The following is an 11,844-nucleotide window of genomic DNA, read 5'->3' as shown; positions in this document are numbered from 1 at the left end:
TGATTTATTTGTTGATTCTAGAAAAAAGGAAAGAGAAAATATTTGAGAAATCTACAAAAAAGATAACGACATAGAAATTATTTATTATAATTTAGTATCTATATAATAATTTTTTTCCTTTTTGTTAACTTTAAGAAAACGAAAACGATAAAAATATCATAGAAATTTTTTCGTATAATCTAATATCTAACAATTTTTCTTTTCCTTTTGATTAACTCTAGAACTGAAAACTCAGCATATTGCCACTGATTTGAAGTCTGTATAGTGCTTTGCTAAATATTAGATTTCTTAGAAATTAGTATACAAATTTTTCAGCGATTTATTTGTAGGTACAATTTCTTCTTCCTCAAAGGAAGTATTCAACTCAAAGAGAACCCGCGAATGTTCCATTCGACGAAGCAAGCATCATGTTCCAGGATACAACTTAATTAGCTTCTTACCAGGTTTATAAAGGCGTAACGATGTATTGTATTTAGAAAAAATTTATGTGATTTTAAATAAAACATGCATAATTGCTGCATAAATACGATGCTCATAAATTGCCAAAATTGTCTAGGCTGTCGTCTGTATACCTACATAATTATAATTATTTTAATATCAAGTATTTTAGTTGTTTCAGACAAACTATTTTACTATTTTAATATTTTATTTAATATTGTGATATATCTCACTTATGACAAAAAAAGATTAACGTATAAATTAATATTAAATTATTGAGATGAAAACTATGAAAAAATATATACAATAATAGAATGAAGTGCGCTTAAAAAATTCATTTATGTTATTTAAAAAGTATTTTTTAAAAAGTATTTAATTTTTTACGTATAAACAAAAATAACGAGTTTTGACATAATTTATAATATTATGTCTTTAAAATAGAAGTTAAATTTATTCAAAGTAAAGCCTAAGATCGGCGATTGTTCTTCAGACAACTTAATGAAATGTTAAGAGACGACGTAAGATTAAGATGTTTGCGAACCTCTGGTCTAGTCTGTCATGCGTGTTCGCTGCTATGCAATTGCATACATACACTCTCCCGTGCGTATTGAGTCGCGACACGCACGTTCGCGGTGATGCTTCACGTTGCGAATCGCCAATCAGCTGCATCCTGCTCCCTCTTCCTCTCTCCTCTCTTTCATTTCTCTTTACGCTTCACTTTATTGCTCATTCAATGTTGCTGTGATAACCGATGATTGTTAAGACTCGACAAGGATTTAACGGATTTTCGTGACGAGCGTACATATCGTTTGCTTTTTTTTTAAATTACGATTGCTGATAACTCGAATCGAAGCTGATAGGCATTTTCATTCAAATAATCAATAATCAAGTTTATACATATACACAGAGTTTAAGAGAGAATATTACATAAGATATTTCAAAATGAATGAGAGACACAATAAACATAGCATTAAAAATAGGCTAATGAAAGTAGACGTGAACGCAAAAGTTTTCGATCGATCATTGTATTCTAAGATTAAGAGTCTTTTAAATTAGTTTAGATTATTTTTTGTTTTAATAAGAGATATTTCAAAATAAATTGAAACAGGAAGTTTATTTTTTCTCGATTACAGATTCTAATCAAATTTGAAGTCGTCCTTAATAAAAGTTTAATAAAATATATTTCTTTAATAATTTGATTTTCACAATATTATATTTTAAAAAATGTTAATATATTTTGATTAAGGACACACACACACACACACTCTCTCTCTCTCTCTCTCTCTCTCTCTCTCTCTCTCTCTTTCTCTCTTAAATAAAAATTAATTATCGAACGCAATCTTGTGAACTAATGTTAGCCATTCATTCTCGATTATATCCTATATCGTCTATACTTTATTATACATATTCATTTTAATAAATTCTCAATCGATCTCTCGTATCAAACAAATGTTTGGTCGATACGTAGCCTCCTGACTTCGATATTGGCCTACATTGCTTTCACTTTTGCTGTATCCCTACTTTCCCATGGTCACGCCGCGAGGATTACTCGAGTTGTATTGAATTACTCTACCCGGTGGTTTACGAAAGACTGAAGAATTATGCTGTGCAAAACACGACGGCGCGTTGCAACGATTGCACATAGAAAGAAAGCAAAGTAGAAACCGTTTTATAAAAGTGTCGGGGCTGGTCCAACTAGCGCGAACATTGTCTACACGAAAATCCTTATCTCTCTTTTATGTATATTGGACTAAATCCAACTCCATATTTCTTCCGAGTTTTGGGAAATGCCGCTGTGTAACCATCGTCTATCGGATGCAGCTGTGTAAAGCGCGATAGTTTACACGAGTACTATACACGCGTATTTTTCCTTAATCGAGACACGGATGTACACACTCCTTTCCCGAGATTTATCGACGAGATGTTCGTTCGTGCATTTATAACACATGGCATGCATCTGCTGTCCTGCGATAAAAGGAAATCGCTCTTGCTAAACAGTCCTTGCTCTGCTCGAGACATTGCATTATAATTTATACGTATTCTCATATTATCTCATATTATAATTTATACGTTATTCTCATATTCTCTCTTTTTATTACGTCTTGTAATACTTTTTATGTATATTGTATCATTATGCATGTAGTTATTTAATGTGATTTTAATTGTAATTTTTAATATTGTGTAAGTATTTTTCGAATTAGAATCGTTTATGTTGACAATTTAAATTATTTATATTTTGAATTAATACACTGAGAAAAATATTCTAGTTGGATTAAATAGTAATTCTGGTGGAAAATGTTAGAAAAACGAATTAAAATTCTCAGATTAAATCTATTAGAATTCTACTTGAGATAACTAGAATTTTGTTTGATATGATTATTCTCGTAAAACTAAGAATTCTAGTAGATTTTACCAGAAATATTGTGTAATCAGAATTCCAGTTATCTCAACTATAATTCTAATAAATTTAACCAGAAAATTCTGATTTGTCCATTTTCATTTTTCAGAAATTTTTTCCGTGCATAATTTATGTACATATATATAAATTGTTAAATGTTATTTTATTCCATTAGATTACATATGCAATAATATCTAAATTCTTTGCGGCTTGTATTAATAACGGAATATTACTTGCGTGTTATACAGACGTGATTTTATCTTTATAACGCACTGGTATGTTCAATATGACATTAAAGCCTCGTGCGTCTATAAGCATGAATGAAATATACTTGAGTTGGGTGCAACATGCACGCTATAATCGTCCATTATACGATGGCATCGTGAAAGCGAAATTGTGGGAGTTGGAAAAGATTACTCTCTTGCTCCACTTTTCTCGCTAATTGTCAGACTAACTCGAATAGTAAGAATTTACTTGGACAAAACTAGCGAAAATTGTTATACGGTTCATTGTCACTCGCATACTGAAACATTTCTTTCAATCACACGAAAAAATGTTATGTATAATGTATCTGTTCTTGTAAATGTGTGGTAGAATAATTTATATAAAAATAAATATATTTATATAAATATAACGTAGGTTTTTTTTATTGAAATTGAGACAAAATTAATGCGAGTACTTATTGCTCTTAATTTCCCTAGAATTTCCATAATGTTGATTGCGCAAACAGTAAAATGTTAGCGATGATTATAATACTATGATTTGTAGTATTACAACGGACGATCTAATATTGCTGTCACATTAGAACAACATTTACATTATATCGCTCTTGAAGATATGAAGTAATTTCTTCCAGGCGAGTGATCTCAGATGCTTATATAATGTTACGGTTATTTCGGTCCGATAATTTTCAATGGCCGGTGAGATAATTCTTAAAATATCAAAGTACCTCGTCTAGGTATACACATGCTGTAATAATTTAAATTAATGCTAATCACTCAAAATAGAACGGCTTATTTTTATTTTATTAACGAATCCAACTATTTTTATTATGTTTAATGTTCGATAGAACTATATGTATATGTGTACACACACACACACACACACACGCGCGCGCGCGCGTAAAAATGAATTTTTAGTGCAAAAATGAAAATACGAGAAACAACCTCCAATCTCTTTGATCTTAGCAAATGTTATACAGAGCATGATCATGAACAACATATAAGATGTTTTAGCCGTTGTGTCGGTCGCCTTGATAATATTAACGTCAGTAATATTGTAATATCAAGCCTCATATTAAAAATATTTTATTATAGTGTTTTGAATTTCCAAATAAGTTACAAGAATATGCAATATATATGTGTGTTTTGTGTGTGTGTGTGTGTGTATAAATATAAATATATATATATATATATATATACTCGTAATGTAGGATAGAAATTTTTTAGCTTCTGAGTGAAAGATCAGTGATGATGAACAAGTAGAGAGAACGATATAAATTACACTGGAAACGAGCAGTTAAAAGATCCAGAGCAGAGAAATAATTTCACAAATGCATACTTTTTCTTGTTGTACCATTTAAAACTCAATCATTAGAGGATGTATAAGTATACTCTACATATCTCCAGAATAATATAAGCGTTTAGAGGTGATCTATTTAAACGAGAATGATTAAATTTATTCAACATTATGGGATCTGCAATTAGGCATTATATCGTGATACCGCTATTGCTATTACATGCTGCTGTAATTCGTTTGGATGCTTAAGCACAAGCTTGAGCGCAAACTACCCGCTAACGATCTGTGATTTGCAACAACGTTTCTCGAGTACGAATCACGATGGCGAGCGCTTCAGAATTATTGAATCATGCATGGGATTTAATTTATTGAGTTCGAACGACTCGGAACACGGATTGCCCGAGTTATGCGAGCCAGCTGTTATGCCTCATAGATGTACTAGCATAGGTAGAGGCAGGCCAGATACAATTATTTTAAGAACGGCACAATGTCCGCGGGCGACACGCGCAACGCTATGCACAGTAAGCCACTTTCACTGCGCAAACAATGAGAAATGATGATTGTTCCAATATGACCGCGGCGAGGGAACTACCGAAGCGTTACATTAATAAATTTTTGCTGAACGACTTGTAGTTCGCTTATTTTTCGCAGGGAATAGTAATGCACATTTTACGCAGTAAATATTCGTTTGATATTAACCTTTCTCTATGTTTTGCTTTTTGCACATAGAAAGTATCCCAAGTTTATATTTTTACTTTAACAGCACGTTCTAAAATATATTTTTAATCGATCAATTTACCCGGAACTTATTTAGGCCAATTTAAAATTATTTCATGTTAATGTTATTCTTTGTCTTTTTCCTTTTTCCGCACAGAAAGTCTCAATTTACATTTTTATTTCAAATTAGTTCGTTCTTGATGTAAAAATATGTTAATTAATTTACTTCAAACTTGTTTCGGCAAATTTAATTATTATAAATTATATATTAATTTAATCTTTAAATGTATACTTTCTATGTATACTTGATCAAAACTGATATCAAGTACAAATAGAAATGGTAAGTAATTTGCGATAATTTCCAATTTAAATATTATTTTTAATTCTATTTTACAGCTAAGCATTCGTTTATTTTAAAAATCAGAAATCGTAATTGGAAATGTTATTATTAAATTTTTGAATATTGATTATTAGCTTTAATAGGATATTATATTATATTTTTACAGAAATTTACAAGAAAGTATCGTAATTTAAATATGAGTTTTTAATAGGGTTGGCATTATTTTACCCACCCCACAAAAAAACCTAGGGAGCTTTTTTTGAGTTTTATTGGAATTTTGTATAAGAAAAATAAATTTTTTAATCGATAACACATAAAAGAAACGTATTTATAAATATTTAATGAATATAGATATATTAAACTAACTAGACTGATACAATGTTAACATATTATACCAATTTTAATATATACAGGGTGTACAAAAAGTAAAGTCCCAGACTCTAAAAATTTAAATATCTTGGAAAGCACACATTTTTAAAAAAATTGTTTCAGAAAAAAGGTGTAGGGTTTAAAAAGTTCTACTAATTCGTCTGATCTTGGCGAAATTAAAAATTTTTTTAAACAAAAATTTGTTTAAGCGTTAATTTTAAGTATTAAATTATTCAAATAAGTATTAATATAGTTTTTAATACGTAGTATCTCATCATTATTTATTTTTTTATCTTCACTATAGAAACCTTAGTAGTCTAAAAATTTAGAATCTCGCACGGAACGTTAAAGATCCGGGTACAATTCCTAGCCGAGATAATATTTTTCACAATAAATAGATTTATTTATTAATTTTCAGCATATTAAGAGCTTAATAGATGCCTATTGAGCATTAAAATTCAATTGTGATATTTATTTCGATAGTTTAGCTGCATTTTTAAGTCCGATAAAATTTCGGCAGTTCAAACGACTACAAGTATGATATACATATATGCATGTACATATGTATCATATTGGATAGTATATACAAATTCATATTAAATTATTTAAGCATTAAAAGATCCAGCTTCAATCATTATGGACATTTCTTATTTTCTATTTGTTGAGTTTTCATTATATAGAAGTGTTTTTTTTTATATTTAAAAAATTTATCACTATTTTATCAACATTTTTACAAAATTTATTTATAATTAATTTTATTTGAATATGTAATTAATTAATGATAAATACAACGTAAACTAAATATATTACGTGAAAAAAATATCAAATAATCAATTTCATTTAAAAAAGCCTCTAAAAAACCCCAAAAAACCCCAATAAAATTCAATAAAACCGCCATAAAACTCAGTGGGTTGAGTTTTTTTTAAAAAAGCCCGGGTTTTTTCCCACCCTGGTTTTTAATCATTTTGATTTTGCTTAAATTTAATATCTTACATTTTTACGATATTTACTTATACAATCACTGCGTATTATATAATAATTGTATTAAATTAGTCTTTTTTTATTAAATTAATATACTTTTGCTGTACAATACTAATTGAATCAGTGAAATATAAACTTTGAAATACCTACGGTAGAGATTTACTGAAAAGACAGATAATATTTAAAATTTAATTTTATGTAAAGAGTTGAATTGGGTCCATGGCCAGAACAGACAGAGTCACAGATAAGAGGACAGTTGGCTGGCGTATGTCCTTATATCGATATAATGATCGATAAATTCCATAACAAGACATCGAGCGGTATTATGTAAACCCTTGGAGACCGAATGGATGATCCAATCGAGTCACCGATCGATCGATCAATCGATCAAGTTTGCACCACGATTCTCTCTACGTTCGGTCACGATCGTTATACCGAACGTAGATCGTTACTGTTTAATCTTTTGCAATTTAAAATAGTTTCGAGAAATCGGTCAACAATTACATTATTTATACTATCGCTAACTTTTTCGTCGAGTTTCTCTTTTGACATTTACGTGTGAATTTAATTTCAGTGACATGCCCAACACAATGAGATTAATGATCTTCTCGAAAGTGATTGAATATTTTATGTACCTGTGTATCTAATAGAAAGCGAAATTAAATTACCAAAGAACATGCGCTAATGATGCACCTTACTAACGTTTTTTTTTTTCTTTAAGTGATTGTGAAAATGATTTGACCTCTCACTAAATTTCAATGGTAATCGTGAATATTCGAGAGTCCTTGTTTGGTTTGCAAATAACTATAATCGCCTGTAATGGAAAATTTCTGCCTAGTAACGGTCTTGCGATCTTCCAATTTCATTTGTTGACATACCGCGCGATGTTTGGGAAATAATTTAAAAAGCGTTGAATAGGCGATGCTAAATAGAATTAGAATGCAGTTGATTATCGCGAGCGTATGAAATTAATGCACTATGTAAGTGCATAATGGAAAATCGGTTGGAATGGAAAGTCGCATCGTCGGCAGTCCTACTTCTCGCGACATCGATATTGACCTTGCGGCGTGGTCGGATCTCACGATTCGTTTCAGTCGAGTTCAGCCAATTCGAAGAAGAAACATCGACACTCACAGGAGAGCCGATCTTTAGCATCGCACCCACGCATCTCGCAACCGATACTCATGGCATGAGCCGTGTCGTTTATCAGATCAGCCTCGCGGACGAACCGCGGATTTTCTGGCGTGAGGTTTCACGCTATTAGGTTGACGAGAACGAAAGTCGAATTGTGCGTAGGTTGCGAGAACGCGAGATCTTTCCTATTGAACAGTCTTTTTCTGCATAACTCGTTTCACGATTTCGTCGAGTTCGTTTTTATGATTAATTATCACCTTCTCTCGTAAGGATGTACTACATCTGAGAAGTACAGTACCGCTTATTAAGAACTTAAGTATTCGCAGATGCGAGCGGCACGCGAGTCAAGGTCTGCTACGGAAAACCTCGTCCTTCTATTATACAGCGAGAGAATTCCGTTCGAATATCGAAGGTTGAGCATTTTGAGATATAACCTAGTGAGCATTGATTTATTTTAATTTTGCTGATAATATTCCGTCGATCCATTTTGAGTTTATCAAAATTCACGTATTTCCTACGTTTGGACAATTACTGGCGCTGTTGTTAATCAATGAACGCGTTTATCTCGTTAATCAATCACTGTATAATTTCAAGCATTCCTCGGTAAGAATGCATGTCATTGAGTGAAAGATAATCGCGTCTGACTAAGTAATTACATTCCTGCATGCTCACGACACACACGTGGGTTGTTAGAGCAATGTGTTAACCCAATTGAGGTGTGATTAAAGGCTGTTATTTTAATTTCTACCCCGTTTCACGTGTATTAATTTTTTTAAAAAAATCTTACGTTATTTTTTAAACAAATGATTCATGTCAAATGTTTCTATTCTCGCGTTGCGTCATGCGTCCACACGTTGACCCAGTTTTCCAAACGACTGTTTATCTCGAAATCGAATCTGCTGTGAATCCTCGTACGTTCTGCGCCGAAGAAGCGAGGCGTGCCGAAGAAAAGCAATTTACTTGACGGCAGACTGATTCTTTTGTGAGAATAAATTGCGTGGGAAAGTTTGTAGAGATTTTCACGGGTCGGCCTATAGAAATTGCTTCCTAGTTGCCGACGTCTCGCGTGTCACAAACCTCATTACTCATTGGCGTCTCCCTTGACCCGCATACGTGCGTTTACCACGTCTACCTTCGATGCATCGACGAATTTTCAGAAATTAAGTCCCGCGACAACACGGGATTCGTGTTAGTAAGATGAAATGTTTAGAGAGAGCCTCGCCTAACGAGAACTGCTCCCCCATCAATTGGCTTCCTTATGAAGATTTCACGCGGCCTCGTTCAGAAATTACAGTAATTCTTCCGGCGAGTTTGACATCGTGCAGAATTATCCAGCGACATATACACGTAGACCAGGTAATCCGTCTTTGCCAGAGTGAAACCGGAGTGAAGCTGGAAATTAGCAGTTTCAGATTGCGGAGAGATTGTTTTTTTTTTTTTTTTGTTCGCTTAAGTATACTTTTTCTCATTTCATCTCTCGCGTACTCATAAACGCCTTTAACCATCACGGGAAGAGCGATTTCGCTGGAGTATCTAAAAATTTATACGGATACAGATCTGAAAATACTTTTGTTGGACTATTAAATTCATTATGTAGGGAACTCATGCGTAACTCGAGCAATACTAGGAAAAAGTTTCGACATTCTAGCAACCAGTTTTAACTTTTATATACTTGTAATTATTTTGATGATTCCAACAAAAACTATTTTCACGTCTGTATCTAGCTAAATCTTTAACTATAGACACTTCAGCAAAACTTTAGCATGTGGGAATTTTAACGATACGTTCTTTACAAGAATGTGTTTTTAGTGTATCCAGTAAATGTTACCGTCTTATACGTCAGACACGTTCGGAAAAAAAAATCTTACCGTTGGAAAGTTAAAATCACTTTCGATTCTTAAGTACTATTTCAATGTACCTTCGAGGAATTTCCTAAGAAGTTTCTGCCAAGACAATTACTTGTTGTGTGTAACTGACAGTTCGAATCCTCGAACGCCGGCACGGCCTTCCTCCTGCGGCTTCATCGTGCTGGTGCCCACATATCACCGCTAACAGATATAGCCTCCCTGGCGAGTTCGTTACCGAGTGTGCCGTGAACTTGAAGCGTTACGAGTGTTTCCTCACGCGAGTCTAACGTGTCGATTCGCGCGAGATATTCGCGAAGAAACGAATAAACACGCCTTACCGAGCATGGCCGAAGAGTGCAGGAATCGACGTATCTATAGAGACGCTCTTCCCTCGCCGATGTTCACAGTCATCTTCAGTCTTGCTTTAGCGCACCATTGTTCGAAGAACACAACTGCCGCTCACCTTGTTCCTCTACCGAAATTAAGTAGATGCCCGTATGCGTATTTTACCGTGTTAAGGAGCGTCCTTGAGACACGACATCGCCGCGTCCATACTTGATATACTTGCGAATACGTTTTCAAGTTTTTACCTTTGACAGTTACCATCTACGACGACAGTCTCATCCATATGCGTTGGGACGCAGACGGGATGGGGTGATTGCGTGGTTTAACGAATAAGAGTGTTCACGGACTTCCACCTGGAAGGCCTGACCTCGATCTCGTAAGAAATTCTCCACAAGACTCTGAATTTTGATACGAAATATATTTTAGATTTGTTCAGAATATATTAAATCAATTATATAATTTTTTTACATTACACTTTTTAATAATATTTTTATATTAATTTTTTTTATACTATCTTATATTTAATCGAATCATCATTTTACTTGAAAATTATTTAGATTACGGAATATCTTTTTATTCTTGGAAATTAATCTTTTTTTCCTATCTTTCTAAATATTATTGTCGTCACGTAATTATCTGTTAAATATAATAAATTTTCATCACTCGAGATAATTGAATTTACAAGATAGTTTTTTACAAGCGAATATAACGTCAGTTTATTTTTGGCGTAGTTATCTTGTCTTAAATTGTGTTGATGCCTTCCACGTTTGCTTGTGTAACTTTCGATTCTATTATACTTTCGTCTCAGTTACGGCAGATTAATAGTCGCCAATAAAAAACTTGAAAAGATCACGTAGACGGCGGATTCCAAAGCTTTATGAGCAACCAACTCCGAATAACGCCCATTCAATTTCGATATAAAAATATTTAATGATACGTTCCTCATTTAATATGGTTCGCCGACACATAGAAGTTACGCAAGTTTTTAACTCTACAGCATATCCACGATGATGTCGATTCGAAAAAAACGACGCATTGATAGCTAACTGAGTAAAAAAATTAGATGTTTACATCGGACTCGTATATACTTTATTTGTAAATTTGCATTTGCAACGATGTTTGCGATAAAATTAATATTTTCCCAACGGGGAAAAAGTAACGAAGAGTAACAACTGTCATCAGCATTACAATTTTATTTCAAACGTGGTGCATGCTGTAAACTCACGAATAAGGTATAGCTTTATCTCTTTCCTTTATAGAGTGAAGAAAATGAAAGTATAGAAACGGGGAAGTCTCTCTATCTTTTTTAATAAGAATAATACTAATAAATTTATTACAACACTATTAAACTTACGAAAACATTTTCATAAATTTATTACTATTATTCTGATGAAAAAGAGATTTTCCGTTTCTATAGTTTTTATTTTTTTTTTTAATCTACTGTAAAGCAAAGGCGTAAACAAAGCTTACTCATCTACTCATCGGGCAAAATTCAATTTGACATGTCAAGTTATTTATATCGCGATACAAATGTAGCAATGCGTACGCTTAGGTGCGCGCTGCGACCTCAGGGCACGTCGGCGCAATCAACACGTGGGGCGTCTAAGAATCACGGCCCTTTACATCAAGATCTTCACTTAGCGTAGTCGAAGGCAGGCGAGTTACATGCGGAGCAAACGACGTGCGCCAACACGTGGAGGCGGACGGGATTTTCTCTGCCTCTCTCTCTCTCTCTCTCTCTTTCTCTCAGCGCCTGT

The 11,844-nt window shown here is 33.2% G+C and overlaps 1 protein-coding gene across 1 annotated transcript in view; it reads left to right on the top strand.

Moving 5' to 3' along the window:
* LOC108753821 overlaps positions 1-11,844 on the top strand; it is an 81,507-nt gene that overhangs the window by 44,588 nt on the left and 25,075 nt on the right. The window lies entirely within an intron of this gene.

This window comes from Trachymyrmex septentrionalis, unplaced genomic scaffold (genome assembly GCF_001594115.1).
Source record: "Trachymyrmex septentrionalis isolate Tsep2-gDNA-1 unplaced genomic scaffold, Tsep1.0 scaffold72, whole genome shotgun sequence".
Taxonomy (NCBI): domain Eukaryota; kingdom Metazoa; phylum Arthropoda; class Insecta; order Hymenoptera; family Formicidae; genus Trachymyrmex; species Trachymyrmex septentrionalis.
The sequence above is the reverse complement of the archived record's forward strand: the minus strand, read 5'-3'. Positions and strand labels throughout refer to the sequence as shown.